Consider the following 18,635-nt stretch of genomic DNA (forward strand, 5'->3'; position numbering starts at 1 on the left):
CTGCATCCTGACCTTTTGCTACTGTAATGCTGAACTTCCACGCCGCTGCCAAGAGGCAATCCTTTTTCTGGCTTCCAGTTTTGTTCCCTTATGGGAGGACACAGTCATTCTCCAGCCACATAGAGACAAATTCTTCCCAGCTCGTCTCTGTCAGTGCCTAAGACTGGAAACTTACCTCATCATCACGGATGCATCCTGGAGCCAAGGGCTTGGACTCTGATTCATGCCTAGAGGGAAAGGAAGTAGCGGGAGAGCACGACTCCATTGGCTTCACCGAGTTACACCAAGGAGTCAACAAGGGGAGCAGTGTAATCTAGTGCATAGGACACTGAACAAGGAATAAGGGAACCTGGCTTCTAGCTTTAAAAGCAACCTGCTTTTTGATTCAGGCAATACCACTGTCTCATAGAGCTTTCATTCTCCTTATCCATCCTTATCCACTGATGTCTGCCCCAAGTTACAAGTTGAAACATTGGATTGAGTTAGTCATCTATCTAACTCAGGCATTGGAGAGAAAAAGACACTGAGGAAAATACTTCACCCAGTGCAAATCTGTTGTCTAACATGGCTTAGAGGAGGTGATGCAGACGTCCTCCTCATGCTCCTCCCCACCCTTCTGCTCTTTTTTGTTATAAGAGCAAATAGGGCCAGGCCAAGGGGAATGGCTTGAACCTGCCCGAGGGGAGACTGAGATGAGCTCTTAGGCAGAAGCTCTTCCCTGTGAGGGTGCTGAGGCGCTGGCACAGGGTGCCCAGAGAAGCTGTGGCTGCCCCATCCCTGGCAGTGCTCAAGGCCAGGTTGGACACAGGGGCTTGGAGCAAGCTGCTCCAGTGGAAGGGGTCCCTGCCCATGGCAGGGGTTGGAGCTGGAGGAGCTTTAAGGTCCCTTCCAACCCAAATCATTCCATGGTTCTATGATATTGCAGCTGGGGCTTTGTCCTTAAGCATCTCAGTTTCAAGCTTCTCTGGACACAAGGGAAGCAAAGAGATTCCTTTGCTTCCGTGCAGGTTGAAGCCTCCACCCCCATCACCTTGCAAACTCCAAAATCTTCCTAAGGTCTTTGACAGCAGCCCCAGAATAGTCATTGGTGGAGTTGCTTTTGTACTTTGGGGGTAGTGATGATGACACTTCTCTTCCTTAAGACCAGACTTCAAAGTCAACTTCTACCTTCACTTTGGCGTAATGAATAATAATATTGTCCCTGCTCATGCCAGGGGTTGGAGCTGGGTGAGGTTTAAGGTCCCTTCCAACCCAAGCCATTCTGTGATTCTAAGTGGGTCCCTCCCTTCAAGCAGGTCAGTGTCCTGGGTCCTCTTTGAGCAGAAACTACAACTTTCATCAGAAGTCTTGGTGTCAGAGCTCTCTATTAGAGGTTTCTACTTATGATGTGGTATCTGGGCATCTTCTTTGGCTGAGCCAGAAATTATGACACCCACCTCTGACACCCTCAATAACCTGACAGGGACCAAGAGGGTCATCTTTAAATGCTGAAAATTCCCACAGATCTCACCCTTTAGTGGGAGGGTAGGAGTATTTAACATCCTGCAGCTGATATATCATGCCCTGTATGATCTCCCTTCAGCAAAGCAGGTTTATTTTCATCTCTTTCCCTTCAGTGGGGCATTTTAGGGGTGCAAAAGGGAACAGTTAGGGGAGCATCAGCAAAGGTACCGATCTGAAGCATGGACAGTCTTCCACAAAGGGATGAGGAGAAATCAGCAACATTTAGGCTAATAAAAGAATAAAAGTGGATACGGCCTAAACACACCATTCATCCCCAGCAGAAGATATACATCATCAAACACAGGTCCTGGATCTGCTTTGAACCCCCAGAATGGAAATATAGCTAGAAAGTAATTTTAATGATTTTAATTTATCCAAATGCCTTCATCCAGCTTCCCTCCCTTTCCCCCAAATCCTCCACTGCAGCAAATTTCGTAAAGATCTCACCATGTACTTGGCTGATAGAACAAGTGGCCAGTATTCCCCAGAGCTGACCAGCTCTGCAGCAACAGAGTAGAAACTCAGGTACCTTCATTTGTTGTGAAGTTTGCCTGAACATGTGGGTGGCAGCCCTGGCATTTGCAGGCCAGAGCTAGTTCCATTCATAAGAGCATCAACAGGGCAGTGCAATGAGCATCAGAGGAGAGTATGTTAAGAAAAGCCTGAGACTTCAGCTACTTAAAAAAGGGGCATTTTAACAAACCAGAATCCATCCAGCAGGACGAGCAGAAACCCCAAAGAACAGCCAAAAGTGAAGGTTGTCCATCCCATGGGACACCACTGGCCAAATCTCATTTTAAAAGCCTTTTCTATTTTCCTCCTCAGCCCATTGCTGATGTGTTCCACTCCTGGGAAGAGATTTATGCCAATTAGTCAAGCCACTGCACCACGATACTATATAAAAATGGATATTAAAGCAAATGCAATGAGTCACCCATCCCAATCTTTAACAGTCGTCAGCCTGGCTGTGTAACAAGCTGTTGACATACCACTGGGAAATGAATGTTAGCAAGAACAGCCACTCGTCTCTGCCTCAAGCACCCTTGACCTTGCTTTGAGATCTCAGAAGTGGCCTGTGAGACATATGAAGCCAATTACCTTTGCCTAAAATTGCCCTTCAAGGGCCTCATTCCACCGTAGCCCCCTCCTCAGCTTCTGCTGAGCTTCCGAGTGTCATTCAAAGCTGGGGTGCAACCAAAGCCTATGTGAGACAATCTGTGTAAGACATCCCCCAGCAGCAGCAATGCAGCTTATTGATTGCTGTTGTTAGTTATTAACCCTTTGGTTGCTCTGGGCAGAACCAGCAAAGCTGGGGCTCAGGTGCTGCTGGTGGGGAGGTCACAACATGCAAGGGGACTTTGGGTGAGCATCATCTCAGCCAGCATGGGACATAGTGGGTAGAGATGGCACTGGGGTAAAACAAACCCCATGGATTGCTCCTGCAAGAAGAGGAATGGCAGAAAGGAGAGGGAGCGAGGAGGCAGAGCTTGGGAGAACCACTAAATGTCACTACTGCAGGAAAGAAGAGGAAGGGAAATGGAGGAGAGCACCTCTTGCTTCAACCCAGTAGCCACCCTAACTTCACCACAGACTGGGAAAAAAGGATTGCCCTATTTCACTGGCTTCCCCTAAAAAGCATTTCCTCTGCCTGCTCATAGAACAGCCCTGTCTGTACCAGCTTTTCTCCTCCAGAAAACCAGCATCGGGCATTGCAAGTGCTGCCTCAAGCCAGACTATCATTATGTTTGGGCAAGAAACCAGAGCTTGAGCACTCTCAGCCAGGCTGTGGAGGAAACTGGCTGGATATCAAGAGTTTTGTTCAACGAGGTCAATGCAATGCTTTACTTCAGCACTCTGCACTGGGCCTCCAGATGAGCAGGGTGTCTGCAGCTTCATGTGCAGCTCAGCACAGGGGCTGTGTCTCTGTCAGAGAGGGCTGAGCAGAAGCATCTTGGACCCCTGAAGGTGCAGGTCCATTAGCAGGGAGGAAGTTCCATCAGTATGAGGGAGCCTTCAGCTTTCTGTCAGCTATTCTGAGGTCTGTACACTCATAGAATCCCAGCCTGATTTGTGTTGGAAGGGACCTTAAAGCTCCTGCCACGGGCAGGGACCCCTTCCACTAGAGCAGCTTGCTCCAAGCCCCTGTGTCCAACCTGGCCTTGAGCACTGCCAGGGATGGGACAGCCACAGCTTTTCTGGGCACCCTGTGCCAGCGCCTCAGCACCCTCACAGGGAAGAGCTTCTGCCTAAGAGCTCAGCTCAGTCTCCCCTCGGGCAGGTTCAAGCCATTCCCCTTGGCCTGTCCCTACAGGCCCTTGTCCCAAGCCCCTCTCCAGGTTTCTGGTAGGTTCCCCTTTAGGAAGGCTGCTGCAGTCCCTCTACCCCCCTCTCCAGATCTTTGCTATTATTTGCAATTTTATGAGGAGAGCAGATTTAGCACTGAGCTGTCCAGGAACATCCAAGATCTTTCTGTGGTTTGCCCCTGGGCAATCACCCTGTCACCCAATGCATCAGCAGAGCCATTACCAGTTGTACCAGAGCTGGCACTGGAGCTCAGAGGCCAGGCACGGATCAAACCCAGCTCCAAATTCCTCAGCTCCCACTGTGTGCCAAAGCTCTGCCATGGCCAAGCAAGGGACAACTGCTTGTCACCCATGAGCTACATGTGGCATCAGCAGGACATCTTTAACCCCAAGTGTCCTGCATGCCGCTAACCATAGCAATGTGCCTGTCACTGTCTGAGCTAGGGCATTGCAGGCACCACTTCTGTCCTAAGAAAGAGAAAAAGAAAGAAAGATGGAAAGGAAGAAAGGCAAAAAGCTCTTGAGTGTGAACTGACAGTGACCTGTCAGAAATATGTTGCCTTCAAACTTTCCCATAGAGCACTGAAAATTTGTTCCTTATTAAAGAGGGGGGGCGGCGTATCCAGTTCAAAGGAGAAGCTGGAGCAGAGAAGAATTCTGTGGCTACTACTGTGGTGTATTTTTTTCCATTTGCCTTCCCCCTGCTTCCCCCCCTTCCCCGCTCTCTTCCTTTCCAACCCAATTCCTGTTCGGTCTCCCTGAATCTCACAATTCCTACCCAGTGCAAAAAAACAAAGAGAAAATTTGGGGAGGAGGGAGGGAAATCTCCAATTTGTGGGAACTGATGGTGTTTTAGTGGGAATGCAGAGAAGGTTTCGGACTTTCCCATGCTTTTAGCTCAGAACACTATTTTTACTATGCCATGTAACATAGGAGAAATGGGGGTAAGAGAATAAAGCAGTAAGTAAACTTTACATGTCGTGGCTCACATGTTTCAGGAGTGTAGCTGTTATGTACTGTTTAAACCCTATTTACATCTCAGAGTACCCACAGTAGCCTGTGATACAAACGCAGGACGCAAAGTAACCCTTGTCTCTTAGAAGGCATTTTTTGGCACTGCTTATATTTTGTTGTGCAATTTGCCTCAACAAGGTGTAAAGCATAGTGGAAGCATGAAGAACCATTGACATCACCCTGCAATTCACTGTAGCAAGTGTCTTGAGCACTGGTTATCTGAAGTGGGCATTGAGGCATCTGGAGCTCTGGAAATTTCCTGGAGTGTTCAGAAAGCACCTGGTATGTAAAGCAACTTGCCATAAATGCTAAGAGGAATAGGGGCTTTAATAGTCCTACTATAAAGCATGTAGGATTTTGGCTTTGGAAGATGCTTAACGTGCACCTGGAGAGTGTATCACATTCTCATGCAGGACCCAAAGACAAACACAGACTAGTTAGGGTTTGAAGGGACCCTAAAGATCATCTAGTTCCGATCCCCTGCTATGGGCAGGGACACCTTCCACTAGACCAGGTTGCTCAACACATTGTTTGAATCCTACTGTAGGAGAACAGGATGAGCAGGGCTTCCCTGCACACCTGGAGCAGAGTCCCTCTACAAACCCATGCTCAGGGTTAGACCAAATGTCCAGCTACCCACAAACCTTGTCTCCAAGTGGCCAACAGCACATGTGTCTGTGCGAGAAAGAGGCTAAGTTTCTTTGCATGAACTAAAGAAAAAAAACCACCCATTTTTACTCATTAGCACTCCTTGCTCTGTCACAATTAGCAAGGGGTCCCAGAGGAGCTCAAATACTTCTGCTCTGCTTCAGTGGATGGGAGGTGACCAACACAGGCTTGGATACAGCACATGAAATTGTGCTCACCCATCTGGATGAGCACCAAGGCTTTCTTCTGGCACCATCATCTGCCACAGGGATCTAATGTTAACTCACTGCCTTCTGCTTATCAGTTATGTCCTCAGTAGCAAGGGGATTTCGGGTTGTGCTGGTTTTGACGGGGATAGAGTATTTTGGATTGGTGGTGAAAACAGTGTTGATAGCACAGGGATGTTTTCATTACCGCTGAGCAGTGCTTACACAGAGCCAAGGACTTTTCTGCTCCTTACCCCACCAGAGAGGAGGCTGAGGGTGAACAAGGAGTTGGCAGGAGACACAGCCGTGACCTGAGGGAGATTCAAGACCATATAGCATGATGTTCAGCATATAAACTAGAGGATACAAGGAAGAAGGGGTTGACAGTGGAAGTGATGGGGTCACTGTTACTCCTGATAGAGCCTTGCTGTCCTGGAGATGGCTGAACACCTGCCTGAGATGGGAAGCACTGAATGCATTCCTTGATTCGCTTTCCTTGTGTGCACAGCTTTTGCTTTACCTGTTAAACTGTCTTTGTTCCAACCCATGAGTTTTTTCACTTCTACCTTTCCCATTCTCTCCCTCATCCCACTGGAGGTATGTGAGCAAGTGGCTGCGTAGGGCTCGGTTTCTGGCTGGGGTTAAACCACGACACAGGTTTTTCCCACTGTCATTTAGCTAACTTTCATCCAAGCTTCCCTCTTCCTTAATCCTGCATGTTCAGCATTTCACAAGGACCAAGTTTGCACTAACTGGTCTTTACCCAGGAGCAACTCCTTGGAGGCATGAGAGGATCAAAATAAAGATGGGATGTGCCACATGAGGCATAAGATATGCACAAAGAAGAAATGCCTTGCTGAGTCAGGGCCTGCAAAATAAAATGGGAAAAAGAGACAAAAAAGCAAGCTGATGTTTTTAGTAAAGTGTTTGCTTTCCTATTTTTAAAAGAAGCTGTTGTTTTCCTATTTTTAAAATAGGCTGGAGGAGCAAAATTAGAGGTTGTGTTCTAAATCTGAAGAGGAATTTTCTGATGGGTTGACCTACAGTAATCTGTAGTTTAGGGACAAAGTGCTTCAATCTACAGTAAGCTCACCGTTATTTAAATCCATTTAAAGCCATTCACTACTCAGTATTTGTATGAAATAAGCACAAGATTGATGCAGAAAAACAGTTTAGCCATTAAGCTACATCAGGATGGTCAATGCTCCAAGCCTCTGTCCACTCACCGTGGTGTGCGGGAAGGATGACTGCGTGTTAAAAGCATCCCCTGCTATTTCAAGCAATTTGGCTTCAGGCACAGCCTTGTGTCTGGGCAAGATCTGGAGCATTCTACAACTTGTGGCATTACAGAAGCGCTTCAGCTGGGATTGAGCTCCTGAGAAAACATGATCCAGCAGAATAAGCCGAAAACACTTTCCTCTCCAGCCTAACAGTTCTGTTCCTTATCATTAAAATGAGAATAAAATATACCCTTCCTCCTCCTGACCTGTCTAGTTTTGATGGCACAGACACTTTTCCTCCCAGTGTCATTAAATCTTCCATCATCTGGAGCACTCTCTTGTCTACGGCGGTAGACGATGCTCTACTACAAATAACAGACGCCGACACTATAATGAATTTTAATCATGGCAGAGCATCTTGGATGTGAATAAGCAGTGTGGGGCCTAGTTTTATGCCACAGGCAAAGGCAATAGCTTCATCACCACAACATCTCCTCATAACCTGATGGCACCTTGGGCTCTAATTAAGACTGAGACATTACTGCTATCTTGGGAGGAATCCAGAGCTTCAAACGAGCCCTGACCCCTGCTTCAGTGAGACCTGGTTAAATCACCACTTTTCTTTCCATTGGAGAGAGCATGAAGAGTGTGATGGGCTCTGGAAAGGAGCAAGCCAGGCTTTTCAATTATAATCACCCATAACTCCTTCATGTTTAATTTGTTCTACATGGAGACAAAAGATTTGCAGTAACCCAGGACCATTTACATGTGCTACCAGCCTGTTCTTCCTAAGCTATTTCTTCCTACATCTTAAAGAAAGCTTGGAGAAGGGTATTTTTTTTCTGGTCTGCATTATCAAGCACATACAAATACCCAAAAACCCCAAGATAAGCATCAGCTTCGGCTTAGGACAGATGGCAAACAGGAGGCCTTGGGTGATATGGTTTAGAGCGAGGTGCCCCTGCCCATGGCAGGGGTGGTTGGAACTTGATGATCTTAAGGTCCTTTCCAACCCTAACTACTCTATGATTCTATGATTCTATCCTTAGCACAAAGGGCCTAAGGGAAATGAAAGAGGTACTCTGGGCTTTTTCTCTGGCATGACATGACTTTAGCACGGACAGGCTGTGGCACTTGATAGCAAGGTCTTTTGGTGCATTTATCTCTGTTTCCTTAGGCCAACACTTTCTCCTTGTGTCCTTCCAACACCAGAACACTAGATTACAATGAAATGAATGAAAAGAACGCAACAGGACATCGCTCCTCAGCTATTCCCAGTGCCTGGACTCAGTGGAATATTTGAATGGATTTGGCAGCTTTTCTCCAGCCAGGTCTCAGGGGTAGCACCAAAACCCTGTTTCCACCCCATGACAAAGATGTTGCTGTAGGGATTTTCTCACAAACAAGGTTCTCTATGTCAACCTCGTCCTTGGGCTGAGGACACTGGGGACTTGATTTGCTCCTGGGTACCTCCACAGTACTGGAATGCTTCAAGCTGGAGAGAAGTCAAAGTGGGACAACACAGATGATTAAGTGGCTGGAAGGATTGACTTATGAGGAAAAAACAGAAGGAGCTGAGTATGTATAGTTTGGCTGGAGGACAGCAAAGAAGGACAGCTGTCTGCTGACTAGTGACAGGCATAAATGTCGGGGAGGGGGAGGAATTGTTTAGGTTAGCCCAACAGGGGAATAACCAGGAATCACAAGATGGGATTAAGAAATGGAAAATGAATTCTGAATATCAGGGGAAACATTCTTAACAGTGAGATCTAACCTACTGGATTGTGGAACATCCTCCCCAGGGACTGTGGTGGAAGCCCTGCTCTTTAAGACATTTAAAAATGGACTAAAACACGGTCTGTTGGGGATAATCCTTTGACTAGAGACAGACTAGATCTAGGCAGGGTGTTCCCTGCAAGAAGTACATCATGTTATGCTGAGCACAAGTGCACCATGGGAAGGTGCTCAGCACAAAACAGGCTTTTTGCCCAAATCCGAGAAAATCCAGCCATGGACTAGGCATTAAGCTTTGCTCTTCATGGCTGGGAGCAGCCCCACTGTGGGGGTCTCCATGAAGAAGTGCTCACATTCTTCCTTCTCACCCAGGCACCTGAAAATGGGGGAATGTCATAGAATCCCAGGGTAGTTTGAGTTAGAAGGGACCTTAAAGCTCATCCAGTTCCAACCCCCTGCCATAGGCAGGGACCCCTTCCACTAGAGCAGCTTGCTCCAAGCCCCTGTGTCCAACCTGGCCTTGAACACTGCCAGGGATGGGGCAGCCACAGCTTCTCTGGGCACCCTGTGCCAGTGCCTCAGCACCTTCACGGGGAAGAGCTTCTGCCTAATCTATAATCGAAACATACCCTCTTTCAGTTTAGTCAAAAGTAAGTCAAGATTTATGGTGGGCAACTTGCCTGGAGAACACTGTCAGGAGTTTATGCTAACAGAACTTTTATGTGCTGTGCTCAGAGTTTGGACGCACACCTCTTCCAGATTCCTGACAAACCGTGGAAATAGAACCACAGATCTTTATTATCACTGAGGCTGTAAAACCTGTGATACACAGTGGATTATCACACTTGTTGGACTGGCCTGCGCTTCAGACTGGCCATAAAAGTTATTTATGACCTAAAAATGAGTGCCAGGGGCCTGCTACATCTCTGATGACATAAAAGCAAAACAAAACTAGCCAAAGAACCCAACATCAAAACTCCAAAAATAACCCAAACCAAAACAGAACCCCCCCCAAATAAAAGAGAAGTCCACTGAGAAGGAGCTGGAGCAAAAGTGAAACACGCCAACATGATGCTCAACAACAGCAACAACCATAATCTTTCATTACTAACTTGGAATAAAAGTAAGCTTAAGCAGCCCAGAACATGGAGGACAGCACAGAGACAGGGCAACATAGTGCTGATGTAGACTGGTGCACTCAGAATGGAGTATGGAGTACCTTGATAAGGTAACAAGTAGCATCCAAGAGGTCAATAGCCATGTTACATCAGTATAGCGCCCGAGTTCGTAAATTTTTCCACTTGCACCACGCTGATCTAAGTCCAAGCACAGTTCAGTCCATTTTCACTTGAGGATCCTTGTATGATCCCTCCTGGTGAGTGCAATCTGCACTGGAGCTCATGGCTGTTTTCTTTCTGCCAACAAAGGGAGAAAAAGGTTGAGAGCACACGAGGTGGGGAGCAGTGGTTTCGGAGAGCCATCTGAGGACATTTAGACATGTTTTTCATCTGCATAAAAATTAATATGAAATTGTGGGGATAATTAAGGTAGAAGTACTGGCACCAAGAATGCAGCGCGATGCTTTTGTTGCCTCTTGGCAGCAGGCACTTAGCCTCATTGGCTTCAGTAGCAGCACTGGCTTTTGACACATACAGACAGTGAATTTTATTCCTGGAATAATCTATGTTGGAAGGGACCTTTCCAGAGGCCTCTGGTCCATCCTCTTGCTCAAAGCAGCATCAGCTGCAAGACTAGACCAGGTTGCTCAGGGCTTTTATCCAGTCTGATCCTGAAAACCTCCAAGGATGAACAAACCCCATTGTGTCATCCTCTCCCTGTGCTTCAGCCCCCAGCCATCCTGGTGGCCTTCAGTGAGCTCAGTCCAGTTTATTAATACCTTTCCTTTACTGGCAGTACCCTGAAACAGGGCATATTCTCTAGGTGAAGTTTAACAAATGCTGAGTACAGGATTTTAGGGTTTAGATTCAGAAACATCCCCAAACACCAGCTTCCTGCAATGTATCAACCCAAAACTATGAAGAATGATGATAACAAGCATGGAGGGAAGGACTTTCCACTCACCAGAGGGATGTATTATCTCATTAATTCTTCTATTTTACATACATAGGTGTATCTGCGGGTGTACCTTCCAGCCATGTAGACTCCCAGCAAGAAGAACAAACATCTATGTTTGTTCTTCCTGTTTTGCACAGAATAGCATCTGCCCTGTATAGAATTCCTTCACCTGACCATTTCTGACCATGTTTTGGGGGTTTTCAAACCAGAATTTGCACCCCATATTTACATAGAATCATAGAATAGTTAGGGTTGGAAAGGACCTCAAGATCATTTAGTTCCAACCCCCCTGCCATGGGCAGGGACACCTCACACTAAACCATGTCACCCAAGGCTCTGTCCAACCTGGCCTTGAACACTGCCAGGGATGGAGCATTCACAGCTTCCTTGGGCAACCCATTCCAGTGCCCCACCACCCTCACAGTAAAGAACTTCCTCCTTATATCCAATCTAAACTTCCCCTGTTTAAGTTTTAACCCATTACCCCTTGTTCTATCTCTACAGTCCCTAATGAAGAGTCCATCCCCAGCATCCTTATAGGCCCCCTTCAGATACTGGAAGCTGCTATGAGGTCTCCACGCAGCCTTCTCTTCTCCAGGCTGAACAGCCCCAACTTTCTCAGCCTATCTTCATATGGGAGGTGCTCCAGTCCCCTGATCATTCTCGTGGCCTCCTCTGGACTTGTTCCAACAGATCCATGTCCTTTTTATGTTGAGGACACCAGAACTGCACACAATGCTCCAGGTGAGGTCTCACGAGAGCAGAATAAAGGGGCAGGATCACCTCCTTCGACCTGCTGGTCACGCTCCTTTTGATGCAGCCCAGGATATGGTTGCTTTCTGGGCTGCAAGCGCACACTGAAGCCAGCTCATGTTCATTTTCTCATGGACCAGCACCCCCAAGTCCTTCTCCTTGGGCTGCTCTGAATCTCTTCTCTGCCCAGCCTGTAGCTGTGCCTGGGATTGCTCCGACCCAGGTGTAGAACCTTGCGCTTGGCATGGTTAAACTTCATGAGGTTGGCATCAGCCCACCTCACAAGCGTGTCAAGGTCCCTCTGGATGGCATTCCTTCCCTCCAGCGGATCAACTGAAACACACAGCTTGGTGTCATCAGCAAACTTGCTGAGGGCGCACTCAATCCCACTGTCCATGTCAGCGACGAAGATGTTGAACAAGACCAGTCCCAACACTAATCCCTGAGAGACACCACTCATTACTGGTCTCCAGCTGGACATTGAGCCATTGACCACAACTCTTTGTGTGCGGCCATCCAGCCAGTTCTTTATCCACCAAGTGGTCTACCTGTCAAATTGATGTCTCTCCAATTTAGAGACAAGGATGTCGTGTGGGACAGTGTTGAATGCTTTACCCGAGCCCAGGTAGATGACATCAACTGCCCTACCCCTGTCCATCAGTTCTGTAGCCCCATCATAGAAGAATCATCACATCTATGAGGGCACACACCAAAGCAGCAAAATCAGGATCAGAATCCGAACAAGTTCCAGTAGCTACAAAAATACAGAGCTAAAAGAGATCTTTCCACACCTTATCCTTTCTTCCGTGTAGGATTAGTTCTACCAAAAGATATTTGCTTAACATGTCTAACCTCACCCTTGCAAACCCTCTCCTCCTGTCCAACCCATATGTCTTGATCCCAATTGAGATGAAAACATGATCTTCTGCAGTGGACTCAAGGAGCAGGTTCTTCTCTTCCTTTCCACACTACCCTTTTACATACTCACAGCCTCACAAATCTCTCTGCAGTCATACCTCCCCTAGACTAAACAACCCCAGCTCTTTCAGTTCCTCCTTGAAGGTCACATTTTCTGGACCTCTGATTATTCTTGCTGCTGTCCCCTGGACCTTATCCAGTTGGCCTTCATCTGTCGTGAAATGCCTTGTACTGGACACATGGGCTCCAGCTGAAGTCCTTTGGGATGTCTGAGATCAGAGATCTCAGTTCAGCCGATTAGAGAAGAAGACTTATATTACTAAGTCTGGGTATGGCTCCGAATCCACACTTCCTCCCTGCTTAGGATGATTCTGCTGGTCCCACAAGGGACAGTGTCTGGAGTGCAAATGTCTGAAATGCTAAAACACTTGATAGCCAGTCGCGGACTATGAAGAAAGATAACATAGAAACTCTTTATAGGTCCTCAAAGTACAGCTCGTTTAGTGGCTTTCCAGCTCCATGTTGTGGTGCAGGACTTGCTGGGGGCAAAAGAAGAGAATACTGGTGTATATTCAAATCTCCCTCTCTTATTCACAAGTGTCTTAACGTGAGTCCCTTTTGCTGCCCGTCACTGCAGCTGCAGAAGCTGATCTACATGCTGGATGGGGAAAGAAGTCAAAATAAAATCAATACAACTAAAAAGATGTTTCCACTTCTCTAAATCAATAACAGGAATTGTTCTCCTTAGAAGAGAAACTGATTCTTAAAAAGTAACCCATCTATTAAAGGCAACAAAGGAGCACCAATGATTAGCCACATTACAGCAAACTGTCCTCCACAGAATCAATGAAACGCAGAAATGAACAAAGAGCTTAAAGGATGAAACATGAGATATCTGTAATCCTTTCAGCTTCACTCATTTAAAGGGCTTAACAGGAGAAGAATTACCCTCACATGCAGACACACACATTTTTTGCCTTGGCAGAGCTTGCCATTTCTTCTTAGTCGTATTTATTATTAGAGCAAAGTCAACAATTTCCTGCAAACAGCAATTTGATTTATTTTGCTTTACTTTCTCCACTTACAAATTAGCAGGTCATGAGATGCCCTCATTTGTTTTATTTGTAATTAATAGGTTCTAAATCCTTGGCTGGTTTCAGCACTTGGTTGTTGCAGCTCTACGTTTGCGTGCTTTCAGCACTATTCTGGTCTCCTTGGAGTGATGCACACTGAAAATGGAGGAACCCAGGGATAACCAGGATTAAAAAGGAATTCTAGATGCATATGTTTTCACTGACAACCCACACACATACCATTCCTTGTGAATGTAAATGCTGCAGTAACTGGTACACCGTGTGAAACCACTGTCACCCCACACCAGCAGGTCCTGGCAGCTCAGGCTGTAATCCTGGTCCTCACTGGGGCAAAAACTGTGCTATCAAGGGTGATTTGGATCTCACTGAGAGTTGGCTTAAGGCTGCTGAAAAGGTAATATTGCTTCTTTTCTGTCTGGGGGGAAATAATCCTTGCTACTTCCTTCCCCTCCTCTTTGGCCACCTATTCATGTCTTCTGCTTCTGTTTCTAGGGACTCATTGGGTGCATGAAACAATAGGTTCCTCTTTATCCCAGCTGGGGCCTTCAAAGAGTGCTATGACACTGTGAAACAGTGCAGAGCTGCCTGGCACAAGCTGCTAACGAGCCATCCTATTTACCCAAACGTAGATTGATCTCTGATTCCTGCACACCTACAATGAGACCTCAGTGCCCAGAGACCACATCTGGTCCATCTTTAAGAGCCTGCAGCAGGTCAATGTTTCCTGGCCCAGCTTTGCTGACAAAAGGCCCTCCAACCTTCAGTGGCTCTTCTATGCTGGTACAACTCACAGGAGTGCTTACACCAGCTCTGATCATCCAGCCCAGTCTGGCCATGCCTTTTTCCCACAAGGCAGGGTCAAGGCATGACACGTGCGCTTCCATCCACACCCCATGCAACTTTCTCTCAAATTTACAACTTGTTTCCAACACATTTGCTGGAGGAAACACAAGGCTTTCATTTACAACTGGGATGATGCACAGACCTCAAGGCTGAAAGCCTGTGGCTAGCTGGCAAATGGGAGCAGTCTAGCAAATGCTGCACCATAAACATCTTAGCCAAAGCCTAACCATCTTTCTGGATAAAGAGAAGGGGCAGGGAGGGGATGTGGGATTTGTGTCTTGAGGATTCATCCTGTAACTTACCTAAAACTCCCTAGACTATGAGTCATGAGAGTCCTGAAGGGGAAAAATGCATTTCCCAACATTTGGAGAAAGGTATGGTAAAGCTGTGCCAATATTTTAACAGGAGAAGTGATTTAACTCAGGTAGCTACACACAGGCTAGCTCAAAATTAATCCTTGCTCCCTTTCTTCAGTCAATGGAGACAGGCAGGCACTTCCAAACAGCAATCATCCTGCTGTAAGACAGATGTCTAACATAGATTAGATGATTCAGCTGCTGGAGGGCTGATCTCCCTCTGTTGACTGCAGAACGAACCTTGGCAGGTAGTTTGGATCAGACAGCAAACTGCTATTTGGTTAAAATTAGGCCAGGTGACACCACTCCACCTTACAAAATAATTACATTTACAACAAGTGTCAGTCAACATTTTTCATGGGAAATTAGCTTGATCTCATTTTCTGACAAAATTACGAGTTTTGCTCATCAAAGAGTCTCTCACACGCATAACACAAACTTTCATGTGGTGCATGACTTCACATTGCACAACCTCCTGTTTGAAAAGTTTTTGCTACACTATAGAAATAAAGCATACATTCAATAGATGGGGACTGGTTAGCTTGTAGAAGCTGGGAGGTGTTATTCAGTGAGAAAGCATCAGATGGTTGTCAGGACCTACTGCCTTGCCCAGATGTAGTCAACATTGTCATCAGCTTGCATGAAAGTATATTACTTGCAGCTGATGTAAGCTGTTTAGGCTACAGAAGCTGGCCAAGTGGTAAGTAATGAGGGCAGGGCACTTGGCTCCATCAAGACTATCAAGCTTCTGGAATGCTTCAGCTCAAGTATATATTTTAGGTAGCAAAATGCAGACGACAAGGAGCATCCACCATACCCATAGAGCAAAGAACTGTGATCTGAAAGACAGAGATTTTTTGAGACAAAGTTGGATGTTAGAATGGGCAAGAAAGTCAACTTGATTTCCCTAAAAGGTGATGGTGAATAGAAAAAGAGAGAGCTTCTATGTCTGCAGAAACCTCAGACAAGACAGATGCTGAAGTACTGTGTGTACATTTTGCAACACATACTGTAGAAGGGATGTTTAAAATCTGAATAGAGCCAAGGAAAAAGCCACCAAAATTATCTGAGAGCAAGAGAAAATGCCTTGGTGGAAAACCTTGAGAGCTCAATTTAATTAAAAAGGATTAAGATAGTAAGAGTGAGATTCATCCCACTTACATTTAGGAGTTTAAAAGGATGGAAACAGCCCAGGCTGGACATTTGGCTTTAAGAATCAATGGAGAGTGAATGGCATTTCCAGAAAGCAGTTCATTTTCATAGGAGATTAATTCCTTTCTGGAAGACCCAGTTCTCTGAGGGGATCAGCAACCATTTCTGACCTTAACACCATAGAATTTATGACAGAAAACAGCAGTTTCAAGACTATCTTAGCAAATCCAAATCCTTTGTAACAAACAGTTACCCCAGTTCAACCTACCCTGTATGCCTTCTCCAGCCAGAGGAGCACCAGGCATCCCACAAGAGCCCCTCAAAGGTTCAGTCACCAGCACTTTGCAATACAGGTTGCAGAAAAGGGTGTGCCTACCTGGAGAAAAGGAGATATAGATAGATAAACATGTATATATCTTAAATTAGGAAGCCCACATCTCTCTTGTACCATCCTTACAGTATCTTTGACCCTTACCCATCTGATTGCCCTCCCAGCCATCAGTGAGAAATTCTCCTTCCTTACCCCAAGATGCTGCTGTTGCATCACCTCAACCACTCACCCAAATCTTGCTCATCATGAGGTCAATGAGCAGTGGCAGCCCAAATGTCACTTTGCAGGCTGGTTTCCAGTCCCCAGGCAGATGTCTGCTGGATCTTCTCTGAAGGGACCTCAGCCCAGCATCTTGGTTCCATTGACAAATTCAGCACATTTCCCCAGTGAAGTCCTCTGCAACATCGTCCAGCAGACCTCTTAGCTGTATCTCATAGACAAGATTTCATCTTCCAAAGCAGATCTCTACATTGGCAGTATTTCTCACAACAGTCCTTAATGATGAAAAAGGCATTGTGTAAACCTTAATACTTAATACATGATGAAATGGTCTTCCTTATAAAAGACTTTCCAAAGTGCCATGGGCTCCCACAGACACGACTTCTCTTTACTTACAGTGACTCCCCAAGAGAAATAAGGACTTCTGAGTAGGCAACCTCTGTCAGCAAAACTCCCCATCACAGCACAGACCATTTTCACCACTGGAGGAATAAGGAACTATTTTCTTTGCCATCCTCCATCCTACAAGCACTTCTGCATTACCTACACTGACCAGGAAGACCCTTCTCCCAGAAAGCTCCAGATTAATCCAACTTTGGGAAAAGCTGTCAGATAATGAAAGGCTCTGGTCTGCCTTGGCAAGGCTGGCTTTTAAACAGTGATCTCCAATAATGGAGACCACATGGTCCATCTCCAAGTCCAAACCACCACGCTTCAGAGTATCGTGGTTGACCTGAACAAGAACCCAGCAAAATAAACAGAGTGCTGCAAAAGCTTTGCCATGGGAACACTTTATAGCAAGCACGTATGCACACGTACCCTTGTTGGAACAAGGGACCCACATTTTAGGAGAAACTGGAGCTGAACTGATATCTTGGCTTCTTTTTTCTTCATTATTTTCTGCCAAGCTGAGAGAACCCAGTGCTTTTCAGACTGGAGCAAAAAAGGGAGGGAGAACAGGAGGTACTCTTACCCACCATGTGGTATCAATAGGTTGGTGGTAAAAAGCCTCTTGCTGCCAAGGAACACCAGAAATAACAGTGTCAAACGTGTCTTTGTGAGCAATTACGGTAAATATAAATACACACACACTTACTAAAGATGAGAAACATTAATATATATATATATATATATATTGGCCTCCTGCTTCTCATCCACTCTTCCCTAGGCCAGGATTAGAAACAGATTGAAGTAGCCTGAGAAAAAACATTCATGTGTCCTAATTCTCTCATTAAACAGTAGGTGGTTCATCTTGCCATGTGTTTGATATCACAGGGTTTGCTTCTCCCCATCTCTTTTGATGTGTCATCACTCCCCACCCCATTGCAAGAGGGTTTCCCAGTGAATTTCACGCCTGCATGGTCCTTTCCCTCCCATTTAGCCTTGCTAGAATAGCACAGGGCCTCCTTATGTGAAGTTTGCTATGTGCACACACACAACTGCAGGAAAAGACCTGTGTCAGGTCCTGCTCATAAAGTATGTGCAGATTATGGGACCATTTAAATGAGGTGAGGCAGCTCCATCTGAAAAGGCAGGAGAACTTGCCCAGCCTGTTGCAGAAAGGAGTGTTGGGAATCAAGAACCATTTTGCTCATCTATATGAGGTAACACCGGGACTTTATTAGTGTAACTTGGAATTATGGATAATTTTTAACAGAGGAAAGAGCTGAAAACAGACTTTCTCCACTACCTTTTCCCCAGGAATGTGGTTGCTCAAAGAACCTATTTCTGCTCTCAGGTTTTCACCAAGATTCGATTAAAACTCTGAAGTGCAAAAGGAGAATGAAGGAACATCAGCGCAAGTTTAACAATTACAAACCATGACAACAAGCACAAAACACCACATTGTTAATATGCATTTTCTTGCATATCTCTGTCCGTGTTTTCAAGAAAACCAAACAAACAGATGATTTCTGGTGCACAGAGAGAGAACAACCTGATTCCTGCATGCAAAACCTTGTCCTTCTGACCAGCTCAAACCCCACTATTTTACAGGCATCCCACAGAGTTTTACGTAGTACATTGAGTGCCCTGTGCTAACCTCATCCCTGCCAGTGGCACATCCCAGTGTAAATCATTCCACGTGCGCATTCAGAGGAGCAAAGTCATGTCTTGTGGGGACCAGTGTGAGGGGAACCAGTAGCCTTGAAGCACCCAGTGCTTCTCCTCCTGCTCTGGTGGGCCGGAATCTTCTGGAGCCATGGCTCTGCTCCCTACAAAGCACCAGCTGGGCTGACACAGGCAGGAATATCACATACATCAAGG

This window comes from Neopsephotus bourkii, unplaced genomic scaffold (genome assembly GCF_033783945.1).
Source record: "Neopsephotus bourkii isolate Nb327-2 ecotype Australia unplaced genomic scaffold, CSIRO-AGI_Nbou_v1 NB_616, whole genome shotgun sequence".
Taxonomy (NCBI): domain Eukaryota; kingdom Metazoa; phylum Chordata; class Aves; order Psittaciformes; family Psittacidae; genus Neopsephotus; species Neopsephotus bourkii.